Source organism: Nicotiana tomentosiformis, chromosome 11 (assembly GCF_000390325.3).
Source record: "Nicotiana tomentosiformis chromosome 11, ASM39032v3, whole genome shotgun sequence".
NCBI classification, from domain to species: domain Eukaryota; kingdom Viridiplantae; phylum Streptophyta; class Magnoliopsida; order Solanales; family Solanaceae; genus Nicotiana; species Nicotiana tomentosiformis.
In genome coordinates, this window is record NC_090822.1 from 103,679,755 (window position 1) to 103,696,052 (window position 16,298).

A 16,298-nucleotide genomic window follows, 5' to 3' on the forward strand; every position below is an offset into this window, starting at 1 on the left:
TGAATGAGTTTAATGAGTGACTCATCACAAATGTTGTGTGTGTGGATAGATGAAATCACCAAGAAATTATTAATATGGGAATATTTTTATGCTTATAGAGTGAAGAACATACCAAAAGCCCATATTCCTCTATTTATACTTTTTGTTTACTAAGGGAAAGAAGAGAGATTGTGGCCGCACATTTTCATTTGCGGTCCGCACTCTATTACCTGAAGACATCCTCTCATTATTTCATCTGCGGTCCGCACAATTTGTGCAAGGCCGCAGATTTTATGTTGCGGCCACACATTTCATGTGTGGTTGCGCACCAGCCTTTTCTCTGACAGACTAAACTTCAGAGAATTGACACTTTCAACCTCTCATTTGTGCGGTCCGCAAGCTAATTGTATGGCTGCAATGTTCTTTTTCTACAACACCCAAAAATGTGTGGTCTGCACAAATCAACTACGATCCTCAATTCTTATAAAACATAGCCAGAATTCTATCCACAATTCATGTAAGTCACACTCAGCCCTATAGCACACTTCAAATCAAGTTAGAACAAAACATAACACCTATCTACAAAAGAAAGATAAAGAAAGGAAAAGAAACATGGGTTGCCTCCCAAGAAGCGCCTGATTTAACGTCGCGACACGACGCAAAATACCTTCAATTAAAATGAATGACCGCCACGACGTGGCTATCTCCAACCTTCCCCAAATACTACTTCACCCGGTGACCATTGACTCGGAATACTTTATTATTTTTGTTCTTAAAGTCTAATGCACTAAAAGGTGTCACACCTACAATTTCAAAAGGACCACTCCATTTAGACTTTAGCTTCCCAGGAAACATCCCCAATCTTGAGTTAAACAACAATACAAGATCGTCCACCTTGAACTCTTTGTTCCAAATGCATTTGTAATGAAGATATTTCATCTTTTCTTTGTATGAGGACGAACTTGCATAAGCATAGTATTAGAACTCACCCAATTCATTTAAATGTGCAACCCTCAAGTTAGTGGCTACATCCCAATCATGATTAAACTTCTTTAGAGCCCACATGGCCTTGTGCTCTAGTTCCACCGGAAGATGACAATCGTTTGTTGAACACCAACTAGTATGGCGACATTCCAATAGGTGTTTTGTAGGCCAACCGATAAGCCCATATGCATCATCAAGCTTCATGGACGACATTCCGATAGGTATTTTGTAGGCCGTCCGATAAGCCCATATGTATCATCAAGGTTCATGGACCAATCCGTCCGATTAGCATTCACTGTTCTGGACAAGATACTCTCTATCTCCCGATTAGAGACTTCCAATTGCCCACTAGCTTGTGAGTGATAATGGGTCGTGACTTTGTGAGTAACACCATACTTTCTAAGCAAAGTGTCGAAAGCCCTGTTGCAAAAATAAGACCCCCCGTCGCATATAATAGCACATGGGGTACCAAACTTTGTGAAAATATTCTTCTTCAAGAAAACCACCACACTTCTTGTCTCGTTGTTGGAAAAAGCAATGGCCTCAACCCATTTGAACACATAATCAACCACGACCAAGAAAAATATCAATCTCCAAGATGGTTGTGAGAGATATTTCATTCTTCTTTGAGATTCCATCGGCCCGTTGACATTCATCACATTCCTTCACTAGCTCACTTGCATCCTTATAAAGAGTGGGCCAATAAAAGCCGCAACTAAGAACTTTGGCCGTCGTTCTTGCTCCACCATTATGACCACCATATGGCGAAGAAAGACAAGCCCCAAGAATTTTACCTTGCTTTTCTTCCGGTAGACATCTTCTAATCATCGCATCCGTACAAATCGAAAAGGTATGTTTCATCCCAATAATAATCTTGATAATCCTATTTTAGCTTCTTCCTTTGGTTTGAAGAGAACTCATCCGGAATGATTCCACGCACAAGAAAATTTGCTTGATCCACGAACCATGGAACCTCTTTCATTGAAATAGCAAAGAGTTGCTCATCGCGGAAAGAGTCATTGATATCAAGGCCATCATGCGGACTCCCTTCCCCCTCTAAACAAGACAAGTGGTCTGCCACTTGGTTTTCACTCCCATTTCTATCTTGGATGTCAATATCAAACTCTTGTAATAAAATCATCCATCTCATCAATCGAGCATTGGAGTCCTTCTTGCTCATAAGATACCGAAGCGCCGCATGATCCGTGTGGACAATGACCTTTGCACCCATCAAGTACGGGCGGGACTTCTCAATTGCAAACACAATGGAAAGGAGCTCTTTCTCCGTAACAATATAGTTTACTTGGGCAATATTCATGGTCTTACTAGCATAGTAGATCAGATGAAAATATTTGTTGATATGTTGCCCCAAAATAGCCCAACCGCTACGTCACTTGCATTACACATGAGTTCAAAAGGGACACTCCAATTTGGAGTGGTGATGATGGGAGTTGTTGTCAACTTGAACTTCAACAATTCAAAAGCCCTCATGAAATCATCATTGAAGTTGAGCTTAGCATCCTTCTAAAGAAGCTTGCACAACGGGTTCACCACCTTAGAGAAAGACACCGGTAAAATCCTCTGTGGCCTAAGAAACTCCGTACACCCTTTACCGAAGTTGGAGGTGGAAGTTTAAAAATCACCTTAATTTTTTTCTTATCAACTTCAATTCTATGCTTTGAGATTTTGTGAAAGACAATGCCTTCCTCGACCATGAAATGGCATTTCTCCCAATTGAGCACCAAATTTGTTTCTTCACATCTAGCCAACATTTTATCCGAATTTGCAAGATAATCATCAAAAGAATCCCAAACCACGGAGAAGTCATCCATGAAAGATTCAAGGTAGTCCTCGACCATGTCCATGAAGACAACAATCATACACCTTTGAAAAGTCATCGGTGCATTGCACAAACCAAATGGCATCCGCTTGAAGGAAAAATTACCATAGGGACAGGTAAAGGTTGTTTTCTCTTGATCTTTCGGAGCAATAAAATTTTTGTTGTAGCCCGAATACCCATAAAAAAGCAATAAAAAGTATGGCCAGCCAATATATCGAGCATTTGATCTAAGAAATGAAGTGGAAAGTAATCCTTCCTTGTGACTTTGTTGAGCTTGAGATAGTCCATACACACCCTTCATCCGATCACCGTTCTTGTAGGAATCAACTTATTCTTGTCATTGGTGACCACCTTCATGCCCCCTTTCTTTGGGACACATTGAACCGGAGAAGTACACGAACTATCGGAGATAGGGTAGACCACCCCAGCATCCAACCACTTGATAATCTCCTTCTTGACAACTTCTTGCATAGCCTCATTGAGTCGCCTTTGATGTTCAATAGATGGTTTGGCTCCATTATCCAACTTGATCTTATGCATGCAAAAGGCGATGCTTATCCCCCGAATATCCGCTAATGTCCACCCAATAGCCTTCTTCCTCTTGTGTAGAACCACCAATGTGGAATCAACCAACACGTTAGTCAAACAAGAGGAAAGAATAACTAGTAAAGTAGAACAAGGGCCAAGAAATTCATGCCGAAGATGTGGAGGCAATGGCTTCAAATACAAGGTGGGAGGCTCTTCAATAGAAGGCTTTGTAGGAGGAGTTGTCCAATTTTCAAGATCCAAAGATAATTTCTAGGGTGCATGGTTGTACGACCCCATTCATTGTAAAGAGTTCACACATTATATAAAGCCATCCATCTCGTCATCATCAAAGTTGTGCAAGACGGCCTCCAACATATCACCAACATTGATTGTAGCACTTGTGTCATCAATAACTACATCCATCACCAAGTCCACAAACAAACACACCTCATTGCTATTTGGTTGCCGCATGGACTTGCACACATGGAATACCACATTTATCACCAACCTGGAATGTTAGCTCTCCCAAGAATAATCAGCACTATATAGTCAACCTAACAATCTAAAATGACAAAATTCACCGAAAGAATGAATTTAATCAACACGAACCAAGACATCTTCAAATCACTCCCAAAGGCCTCTTCATAGTGCGATCGGCCATTTGCAATCTCTTAGAGGTGGGTCATGGTTTCCCAATCCCCAAAGTTTTGAAAACCTAATAGGGCATCAAATTGATACTTACCCTGAGATCACAAAGAGCTTTAGCAAACTCGGCACTTTCAATTGAACAGGGAATCGTGAAAGCATCGGGATCCTCCAACTTATGAGCCATTGAATGCACAATTGGATTCACTTGATGAGTGACTTTGATAATTTGAAAATTCATTGACCACTTATTTGTCACGAGATCCTTCATAAACTTGGCATAACCGGGCATTTGTTCCAAAGCTTCTACTAATGGCACATTGATTGAAAGACTCTTCATCATTTGAATTACGTCTTGAATTGATTCTCACCATTGTGCTTGGCAAGTCTTTGAGGGCCTGGAGGTGGAGGCTTAGGCAATGATACCTTAGCCTTTTGCACTACCGGCTCCGATATGTCAATAATGTGATCCCTAGACGGGTTCACCTCCTCTTGAATCTCTTCCACACTATCATCAATATAAATCCAAACTTCATCATTAGGTTGCACCACATTGTTCGGGATCTCTTCTTCTTGTACCACTTGCTCATCATCCATAAGTTGCCTTTGACTTGAGGTGGGTGCATTCCCACCTCTTTCACTTCTTGTAGTAACGGCCATGGCATGCCCCGTGTTTTTTCCACCCTTTGGGTTTACTACAGTATCACTTGGTAGTGCCTCCTTAGGACGAGAATTTAGAGCTTGAGAGATTTGCCCCATTTGAACTTCTAGGTTGCGGATTGATATGTTGTGTGAGGAAAGTTGGGCATCTGAATCAGCATTATGTACAATCATTTGCTTGAATATATTTTCAATACGCCCCATCTTATTCTTTAAAGAACTTGAATCATGGGAAGGATAAGGAGGCGGGTTGCTCGATTGTTGATACATTGTGGACCTTTGAAAACTTGACCCTCGATGGCCTTGATTATTGTTCCAGCTGCCTTGATTGTTACCCCCCCCCCCCCCCCCCAATTTCCTTGATTATTTCCACTCCAATTTCCTTGATTGTTGTTATTATGGCAATTCCCTTGATTGTTGTTTCCGCTCCAATTGCCTTGATTGTTAGAATTTCAATTGCCTTGATTGTTTTGAGGTTAACATTGTTGTTGGTTTGGGACATGGAAGTTGTTTCTTTTCCCTTGAAAGTTGCTCACATATTACACTTCCTCTTTTTGTTCATTATAGGGATCATCTTGCTCAAAACCAGTATCTTCTTGCATATAATTCACCACTCGATTTTGCACTTATGGACCCTTGGTTCTCCTCTTGTTCACTATTATGTTCACTCCCTCCATGGAATTCACTTTCTTGGGATTTTGCACATGATTTAGTTTGGCCTTTGCTAGATACATCATGCTGTTTGTAACTGTTTGTGAAGGTGGATCATGTTTGGGTCACCTTGTGAAACATTGGTCTGGGATTGCCAAGCCGATGATGTTTTCACCTTCTCATCCAAAATCTCACACGCATCTACATAAGGCGTAGTCATTAAGTTCCCACCAGCAAGTTGATTCACTACACATTGGTTGGTTGTGTTAATCCCACGATAGAAAGTTTGTTGAATCATGTTCTCCATCATATCATTGTTGGGACATTCCTAAGCCATTGTTCTATGACATTCCCATATCTCTTGTAATGGTTCATTCGGCTATTGCTTTAATTCCAAAATCTCATCTAGAAGTGTAGCCATGTGCCCCCGAGAGAAGAACTTAGAAGTAAGTTTTTCCGCCAACTCATCCCAAGTATGAATGGAATGGTTCGGCAAACATCTCAACTAATCTAAAGCTTTCCCCCGTAGAGAGAAGGGAAAAAGCCTTAGCCTCAATGCATCCTCGGAGATATTTATTTGTTTGGTCCCCCAACAAGTATCCACAAACCCCTTCAAATGTTTGTATGCATTTTGAGTTGGAGCACCAGTGAAGAAACCCTGTTGCTCAAGCAAAGTGAGCATCACTTTGGTGATTTGAAAGTTGCCTGCCCTAATACAGGAAGAGACTATTGCACTTCCATATTCTTCATTGGGTAACATCCGGTGTATAGCCGCTCATGGTGGAGGTGGAGTGGAGTGGGGATATTGTCGTGAGGCACTCGACCTCTTATATTGGCTTGAGGTTTAAGAGGAACCTCATCAACTTTCTCATCCTCTATGTCCACATCTCGCAAAGGAAACTTTTTGAGCTCATTGTTCGCCATGGTTGTACCTACGATTTTCTCATACAAGTTAGTAACACGAAAGGAAAAGAAGATATTCTAAAACCACACCCAAATATATAGCTAGCACCATTTTAAAAATTTGATCCAGGTCCAATCCACACTCAATAGTGAGTGAAAACGGTCGTTTGAAGAATAGTACCCAACAAGAGTCGGGGTCGATTTCCACCGGGAGTTACTAGGGACGTTAGGAGTATATATTTGAAGCAAGCAAATGGGTTATCTAAGATTGCACTTCCACAACAAAGTTTTGCTTTCTACTTCTACTGTTACTCAATGAATGCAAGCAAAAGAGAATAAATTAGAGATAAATATTTTGAGGTTTTTCCAAATAGGTTAAAGGCCTGGGGATGTGACTATAACCTAGGTGTTTGCCTAATGGGATAAAGACGTTAATGCTTGTTTTGTTGATTGGGTGTATTATAGCTCTCAACTCTACATTAAACACTCAATACCTCTCGGTCAGAGAGTGATTTTGCCCAATTTGGCTTTCTCAAGTCCAAATGGGTATCAACCAATTTAGTTGATAAAAGCTCAAGTCAGTTTCTTACTGTCTCTAGTTTGAACTCTTTAATTAGGTTAATCAATCTCTCAATTAATCCAATTCCTTATTAGCTAAGTTATCCTAGACTAGGTCCCTCTTTCTCAAGTAGTGACTAAGTCAAATAGGCATGAATCAATATGTGATGACCCAAAATATCATCTTTAAATTTAATAAGTAATTCTGTATTTTAAGACCTCGAAAAGCACCATTTATCATTTCTCGACTTGCGTGCGCAGTCCGTAAAATTTTCTAGAAAGTTTTCACGTGAAAAATAAATTAAACTGTGAAATAGAGCTTTAAAACTCAACTGAGTTAACTTTGGTCAATATATTTAGGAAACAGACCCGGATCAGTGTTTTGACAGTTCCAGTAGCTCCGTATCGTGATTTGGAACTTGGGCGTATGCCCGAAATTTAATTTGGAGACCCCTAGCTCAAGTTATGAACATTTAACGGAACTAGCAATTTAAAGGTTAAAGACTTCCAAGTTTGACCACGGGGTTGACTTTTTGATATTGGAGCCGGAATCTGATTCTGGAAATTTGAATAGCTCCGTTATGTCATTTATGACTTGTGTGCCAAATTTGAAGTCATTCCAGATTCATTTAATATGTTTTGGCATAAGATTTGCAAATTGAAAAGTTTAAAACTTAAAAGTTCGAATCGAGGTGTGAATTATAATTTTGATGTTGTTTGGCAGGAATTGAAACCCCGAGTAAGTTCGTATTATGTTTTTGGACTTGTTGGTATATTCGAACGGGGTCCCGAGTACCCTGAGTGTGATTCGGATCGAAATTGGATCGAATTGTGAACTTAAGCCAATTCTGGAAATTCTGCCTCTGATGTAATCGCACCTGCAAGGGTCTTGGTCGCAGGTGCGGCAGAATTGCGTAGATGCGGGACTGGACTGGGATGGGGTCTTCGCAGGTGCGGCCATTTTGCGCAGAAGTAGATGTCACAGGTGCGACAGGAATGTCCGCAGATGCGGAACTTTACCTGGCAGTCTGGCATCGCAAATGCAGAACTTTTATCCGCAGATGCGAAAATGACTGGACAGAGCCCATAAATTCGGAAGTCGCCATTTTTACTCATTTTTGAGTTTCAAGTCGCGGATTTGGGCGATTTCAAGGGGAATTTTCACGACTTTGAATAGGATAAGTGTTTTATAACCAAAAGTAATTATATTTCATAAATCCATATCTATATTCATTATTTATTTCGGATTTAGATGGAAGAAATTGGAATTTTTGTAAAACTTTACAAAAAAAGAAAATTTAGATTTGAATGTCTATTTGACATCGGAATTGGATAATTTTTGTATGGTTGAACTCGTAGCGGAACGGGCGTTCGGATTTCGTGAGTCTTTTCGGGATTTGAGACGTGGGTCCCACTATCGAATATTTTAATAAATTTCGGATTTTTATCTGGAAAATTAGTAAATTCATATGAAATTAATTCCTATGGTTCGTATTGAGTATATTGAATTGTGTATGAATAAATTTGAAGCTTTTGGAGACAAATTTAAAAGGGAAAGCTGTGGTTGAATAATTGATTGGAATTTGCAAAGCGAGTTAAGTGTCGTGGTTAACCTTGACTTGAGAGAATAGAACCCTTAAATTATTTGTTATGTGAAATGTATGTAAACGACGTATAGGTGGGGTGACGAGTGTCTATACATCGTCAAATTAATTGTTTGCCTACTTACTTGAAAAATCATAAATTGTTTTAAATCATAAATTAATTATTATAATAATTATTTCTCTCCTATTCTTTGTTAAATATTAATTCTTGAATTCGTGCAGTAATTGTTACATGCTATTTGAATTATGTGTTTTAATTGTTATTTGATATTTAGCATATTAAATATTAAACTACGTATTTTCTCCTTGATTTCCATAATAATTTGCTATTCGTCATTGTTTGTTTCATAATTAAATCATAATTATTGTATGCTTGTTGTCTTATAATTTTATATTAATTGCTGCATTTATTGGAGAAATTTCTTGTATAAGAATTGATTGAAATGGATATATTGGAGGATCGGTTGCACGTCATAACGGACTTATTAAAAGTCAATATTGGGGGATCGAATTGCATGCCGCAACAGACTTATTAAAAAGTTTATATATACTTGATTGAAACAAATATACAACGGACATATTAAAAGTCAGTATTGGGGGATCGGATTGCACGTCGCAACAGACTTATTAAAAAGTCTATATATACTTGATTGAAATAAATATACAACGGACTCATTAAAAGTCAATATTGGGGGATCGGATTGCACGTCGCAACAAACTTATTAAAAAGTCTATATATACTTGATTGAAATAAATATACAATAGACTTATTAAAAGTCAATATTTGGGGGATCGGATTGCACGCCGCAATAGACTTATTTAAAAGTCAATATATATACTTGATGAAAAATAATTATATGAGAGGATTGAAAATGAATATATTGTGAGAGCGGATTGCACGCTGCAACGAAAATTGATGTAAATGATAATTGGTTATGACTGCTGAGTTGGCTTCAATTATTATAAATGAGTTACCTGATTTATTTTTATTATTTGTTGTTGTTACTAATATTGCGTATAGGTTAATGTAAATGACCTGCCTTAGCCTCGTCACTACTTCGTCAAGGTTAGGCTCAACACTTACTAGTACATGGGGTCGGTTGTACTCATACTACACTCTGTATTTCTTGTGCAGATTTTGGAGTTGGTCCCAGCGGCGTACCATAGACTAGCTCGGATTTCAGCTAATAGAGGAGACTTGAGGTATAACTGCACGGCGTCCGCAGTTTCTGAAGTCCCTATCTACTTTACTTTAGCTGTGTGTTTATTTTCAGACAGCTTTATCTTATTCAGACCCTTATTTGTATTATTCTAGAAGCTCGTGCACTTATGACACCAATTCTGGGATGGCATTTAGTCACCGTTGTTTTTATGGATTATTCACTATATTTTAGATTTTACTTCCGCATTTGTTCTTTGTTATTAATAAATTTAAAAAAAAATTAAAAATGGATAATATTATTCTAACGTTGGCTTCCCTAGCAAGTGAAATGTTAGGCGTCATCACGGTCCGAAGGAGGGAAATACAGGGTCGTGACAGTTGGTATCAGAGCACTAGGTTACATAGGTCTCACGAGTCACGAGCAAGCTTAGTAGAGTCTGAAGGATCGGTACGGAGACGTCTGTACTTATCTCTCAGGGGCTATGAAGTTCAAGAACAATATCACTTCTTTTTTATTCTATCGTGCGATTTTATTCTATCATCGATGATTGAACCATTCTACTCTTAATCTCTCGCAGATGTTGAGAACACATAATACCTCTACCGATGTACATGGACCAGAACCCTCGGTGGCTACTATGGCCAGGGGTAGATGTCGAGGCCGAGGTCGTTCTAGAGACCGAGGTCGAGGTAGAGCTCAGTCCAGAGCTCGAACAGCTGCACCTGTTGTAGAACCCCAAGTGGACCTTCAGGAGGAGATTCTAGTTTAGAATGTACCAGCTGGCCCAGTTCAGGTCCCGGAATGATTCATAGCTACTCCAGTGCTTCAGGACGCTCTAGTCAATTTGGTGAGCCTTATAGAGGGCGTGGCCCAGAATGGTACATTTCCAATGGCACCAGCCGTTTCACAGGCTGGGGGAGGAGCACAAACTCCCACTACTCCCACTCCGGAGCAGATGGATCCCCAGAATCAGGCTCCAGCATCCCCGCCAATTAGGGTAGTTCAGCTAGTTGTTGCGGCACAGACTGGTGATAGGCCCACCATGTCTTTTGAGGCCTTATTGAGACTAGATAAGTTTACTAAGCTCTTTCCATCTCACTTCAGTGGTACACCTTCTGAGGACCCACAGGATTATCTTGAATGCTGCCACGAGGTGTTGCGGAACATGGGTATAGTTGAGACCAATGGGGTTGATTTTGCTATATTTCAGATGACGGGTTCCGCCAAGAGGTGGTGGATAGATTATATATTAACCCGACTAGTCGGATCGCTTGCACTTACATGGGAGCAGTTTTCTCAGCTATTTCTGGAGAAGTTCCTCCCTATCACACTGAGAGAGGAATTCCGCAAGCAATTTGAGCATCTACAGCAGGGCAGTATGACTGTTACTCAGTATGAGTCCCGTTTTGTGGATTTGGCCCGTCATGCTCTCCTTTTACTACCTACGAAGGGAGAGAGGGTGAGGAGGTTTATTGAGGGACTCACTCACCCTATCAGACTTCAGATGGCCAAGGAAACTGGAAGTGAGATTTCTTTTCAGGCGGCTGCTAATGTCGCAAGGAGGATCGAGATGGTTCTTACACAGGAGAGAGGGCAAAGGTCCGATAAGAGGCCTCGTCAGTTCGGTGATTTCAGTAGTGCCTCGTCTAGAGGCAGGGGTAATTTTGGTAGGGGTCATCCTCCCAGACCGTTTCATTCATCACTTCATGTATCTCCCGGTCCTTCAGGGAGTCACGGTCCTATTATGCCTTAATCTGGACAGCAGACATTCAGTGCACATTCAGCTCCTATCAGTGCTTCACCACTCTAGAGTTATTATAGCGGTTATCCGGCCCATTTGTGTCAACTTCAGCTTCAGCAGCCATGGTATCAAGATGGGTGTTATGAGTGTGGAAGCATTGGTCACATCAGGAGGTATTTTCCTAGATTGGAGAGTAACAGATCTCGGCAAGATTCTCGTGCCATCATACCGGCACCGGTTGCTTCACCGCTTGCTCAGTCAGCTAGAAGGGGAGGTCAAGACATTAGAGGTGGAGGTCAGGCCATTAGAGGTGGAGGTCAGGCCGTTAGAGGTGGAGGCCAGCCAGTTAGAGGCCATCCCAGAGACGCAGTTCAGAGTGGTGGGGCCCAGCCCTAATTTTATGCCTTTCCAGCTAGGCCTGAGGCCGAGTCATCAGATGTTGTGATCACAAGTATTATTCCAGTTTGCCATAGAGATGCTTCAGTTCTATTTGATCCAGGATCTACTTATTCCTATTTGTCCTCCTATTTTGCTTCATATTTGGTTGTGCCTTGTGATTCTCTGAGTGCTTCTGTGTGTGTATCTACACCGGTGGAAGACTCTGTTGTAGTAGATCATGTCTATCATTCGTGTGTGGTTACTATTGGTAATCTTGAGACTAGTATGGATATTTTACTTCTTGATATGGTAGATTTTGATGTCATCTTGGGTATGGATTGGCTGTCCCCTTATCATGCTATATTGGATTGTCATACCAAGACAGTGACCCTAGCTATGCCGTGGTTACCTCGGTTAGAGTGGAAAGGAAATCCTGGTCATTTTGCCAGTAGGGTTATTTCTTATATGAAATCTTGGCGTATGGTAAAGAAAGGGTGTCTAGCCTATTTGGCTTATATTTACGATCCCAGTACAAATGTCCCTTCTATGTACTCAGTACCAGTTGTTCGTGAATTTCCAGAAGTATTTCCTGCAGATTTTTTGGGGATTTCACCCGACAGAGATATTGACTTCTGTATTGATTTTGCTCCGGGCACTCAGCCCATTTCTATTTCACCATACCGTATGTCCCCATCAGAATTGAAAGAATTAAAATAGCAGTTACAAGACTTGCTTGATCAGGGATTCATTAGACCCAGTGTCTCACCTTGGGGTGTACCAGTATTATTTGTAAAGAATAAAGATGGCTCTATACGGATGTGTATAGACTATCGCCAGTTGAACAAGGCCACTATCAAAAACAAATATCCGCTGCTAAGAATTGATGACTTATTTGATCAGCTTTAGGGTGCCAATGTATTTTTGAAGATCGATTTGAGGTCTGGTTACCATCAGTTGAAGATTAGGGTATCTGATGTCCCTAAAACAGCTTTTCAAACTGGGTATGGGCATTACGAATTCCTAGTAATGTCATTTGGGTTGACAAATTCCCCAACAGCATTTATGGATTTGATGAATCGGGTGCTCAAGCCTTATTTGGATTCTTTTGTGGTTGTATTCATTGATGATATCTTGATTTACTCCAGTAGTCGACAGGAACATGAGCAGAATCTTCGAAGTGTGCTTCACACCTTGCAGAATAATCGGTTATATGCCAAGTTTTCAAAATATGAGTTTTGGTTAGACTTAGTTGCCTTTTTGGGGCATGTTGTATCGGAAAAAAGCATAAAGGTGGATCCTAAGAAGATTGAGGCTATTCAGAATTGACATAGACCTACTTCAATTATAGAGATCCGGAGTTTCCTGGGTTTAGCATGTTATTATCGTCGGTTCGTGGAAGGGTTTTCATCTATAGCAAGCCCATTGACCAGATTGACCCAGAAAGGTGTCCCATTCAGATGGTCAGACGAGTGTGAGATGAGCTTTCAGAAGCTCAAGACCGCTTTGACTACGGCGCCAGTGTTGGTATTACCCATAGGTTCAGGATCATATACGGTATATTGTGACGCATCTCACATTGGGCTTGGTGCAGTATTAATGCAAGATGGCAAGGTAATTGCATATGCGTCGCGGCAGTTGAAAGTTCACGAGAAGAATTATCTTGTTCATGACTTAGAATTGGCAGCTATTGATCATGCACTGAAGATTTGGAGGCATTACCTCTACGGTGTCTCGTGTGAGGTATTTACTGATCATCATTGCCTTCAGTATCTGTTCAAACAAAAGGATCTTAATTTGAGGCAGAGAAGATGGTTGGAGTTGTTGAAAGACTATGACATCACTATTTTGTATTACCCTGGAAAGGCCAATTTGGTGGCCGATGCTTTAAGTAGAAAGGCTGTGAGTATGGGCAGTCTTGCGTATATTTCGGTTGGTGAGAGTCCATTAGCTGCAGATGTTCAGACTTTGGCTAATCATTTTGTGAGGTTAGATGTTTCAGAACCCAGTCGGGTTCTATCTTGCACAGCCGCTCGGTCTTCTTTATATGAGCGCATCAGAGAGAGGCAGTATGATGATCCTCATTTACTTATCCTTAAGGACACTGTGCGACACGGTGATTCCAAACAGGTTGTTCTGGGGGGAAGATGGGGTTCTGCGAATGTAGGGTCGTATTTTTGTGCCTAATGTGGATGGGCTTCGTGAATTAATTCTTGAAAAAGCACACAGTTCCAGGTATTCTATTCATCCAGGTACTGCCAAAATGTACCAAGATTTGCGGCAACATTATTAGTGGAGGAGAATGAAAAAGGATATAGTTGCATATGTAGCTCAGTGTCTAATTGTCAGCAAGTTAAGTATGAGCATCAGAGACCTGGTGGTTTGCTTCAGAAGTTAGAAATTCCTGAGTAGAAGTGGGAGCGTATCATTATGGATTTTGTTGTTGGGCTCCCACGGACTCAGAGGAAATTTGACGCAGTTTGCGTCATTGTGGACAGGTTGACCAAGTCAGCACATTTCATTCCAGTGGCAGTTACCTATTCTTCAGAGAGGTTAGCTAAAATTTACATTCGTGAGATTGTCGCCTTCACGGTGTGCCCGTGTCTATTATTTCAGATCGAGGTACACAGTTTACCTCACATTTCTGGAGGGCCGTACAACGTGAGTTAGGCACGCGGGTGGAGGTGAGTACAACATTTCATCCACAGACAAACGGACAGTCAGAGCGCACTATTCAGATATTGGAAGATATGTTTCGCGCTTGTGTTATAGACTTTGGAGGTTCTTGGGATCATTTCTTGCCACTTGTGGAGTTTGGTTATAATAATAGCTACCAGTCGAGCATTCAGATGGCTCCATATGAGGCATCATACGGAAGGCGATGCCGATTGCCAGTTGGTTGGTTTGAACCAGGAGAGGCTCGGTTGTTGGGTACCGATTTGGTACATGATGCCTTGGATAAGGTCAAGATTATTCAGGATCAACTTCGCACAGCTCAGTCTAGGCAATAGAGTTATGCCGACCGTATAGTTCGTGATATTGCATTCATGGTTGGAGAAAGAATATTGCTCCGGGTTTCACCTATGAAAGGTGTAATAAGGTTCGGAAAGAAGGGCAAGTTGAGCCCTAGGTATATCGGAATCTTTGAAACTCTTGAAAGGGTAGGTGAAGTAGCCTACAGGCTTGCATTACCACCTAGTTTATCAGCGGTTCATCCGATGTTCCATGTGTCTATGCTCCGAAAATATCATGGTGATCCATCCCATGTGTTAGATTTCAGCTCAGTCCAATTGGTAAAGATTTGACTTACGAGGAGGAGACGGTGGCTATTCTAGCCCGGCAGGTCCGACAGTTGAGGTCTAAGAGTTATTCTTCAGTTCAGGTGCAATAGAGAGATCAGCCAGTAGAGGCATCTACCTGGGAGTCCGAGTCGGACATGCAGAGTAAATATCCATACCTTTTCTCCAGCTCGGGTACTTTTTCTATCTCCGTTCGAGGACGAACGTTTGTTTTAGAGGTGGAGAATGTGATGACCCAAAATATCATCTTTAAATTTAATAAGTAATTCTATGTTCTAAGACCTCAAAAAGCACAATTTATCATTCCTCGACTTGCGTGCGCAGTCCGTAAAACTTTCTGGAAAGTTTTCATGTGAAAAATGGATTAAAATGTGAAATAGAGCTTTAAAACTCAACTGAGTTGACTTTGGTCAATATTTTTAGCAAACGGACCTGGATCAGTATTTTGAGAGATCCCGTAGCTCCGTATCGTGACTTGGAACTTGGGCGTATGTCCGGAATTTAATTTGGATGCTCCTAGCTCAAGTTATGACCATTTAACGGAACTAGCAATTTAAAGGCTAAAGACTTCCAAGTTTGACCACGGGGTTGACTTTTTGATATCGAAGCTGGAATCCGATTCTGGAAATTTAAATAGCTCCGTTATGTCATTTATGACTTGTGTGCAAAATTTGAAGTCATTCCGGATTCATTTAATATGTTTTGGCACAAGATTTGCAAATTGAAAAGTTTAAAACTTAAAAGTTCGAATCGAGGTGTAAATTATAATTTTGAGGTTCGAATCGAGTTGTGAATCGAGGTGTGAATTATAATTTTGAAACCCCGAGTAAGTCTGTATTATGTTTCTGGACTTGTTGGTATATTTGGATGGGGTCCCGAGTACCCGGAGTGTGATTCAGATCGAATTGTGAACTTAAGCCAATTTTGGAAATTCCGCCTCTGATGTAATCGCACCTGCGAGGGTCTTGGCCGTAGGTGCGATGCCGCAGATGCGGGTCTGGGCTGGCCTGGGGTCTTCGCAGGTGAGGCCATTTTGCACAGAAGCGGATGTCGTAGGTGCGACAGGAATGTCCGCAGATGCGGAACTTCACCTGGTAGTCTGGCATCGCAAATGCAAGCCTTATCTCACAAATGTGAGTCTGCAAATGTGGAACTTTTATCCGCAAATGCGAAAATAACTGGGCAGAGCCCATAAATTCGGAAGTCGCCATTTTTACTCATTTTTGAGTTTCTAGTCTCGGATTTGGGCGATTTCAAGGGAGATTTTCACGACTTTGAATTGGGCAAGTGTTCTATAACCAAAAGTGATTATATTTCACAAATTCATATCTATATTAATCATTTATTTCGGATTTTGATGGAAGAAAT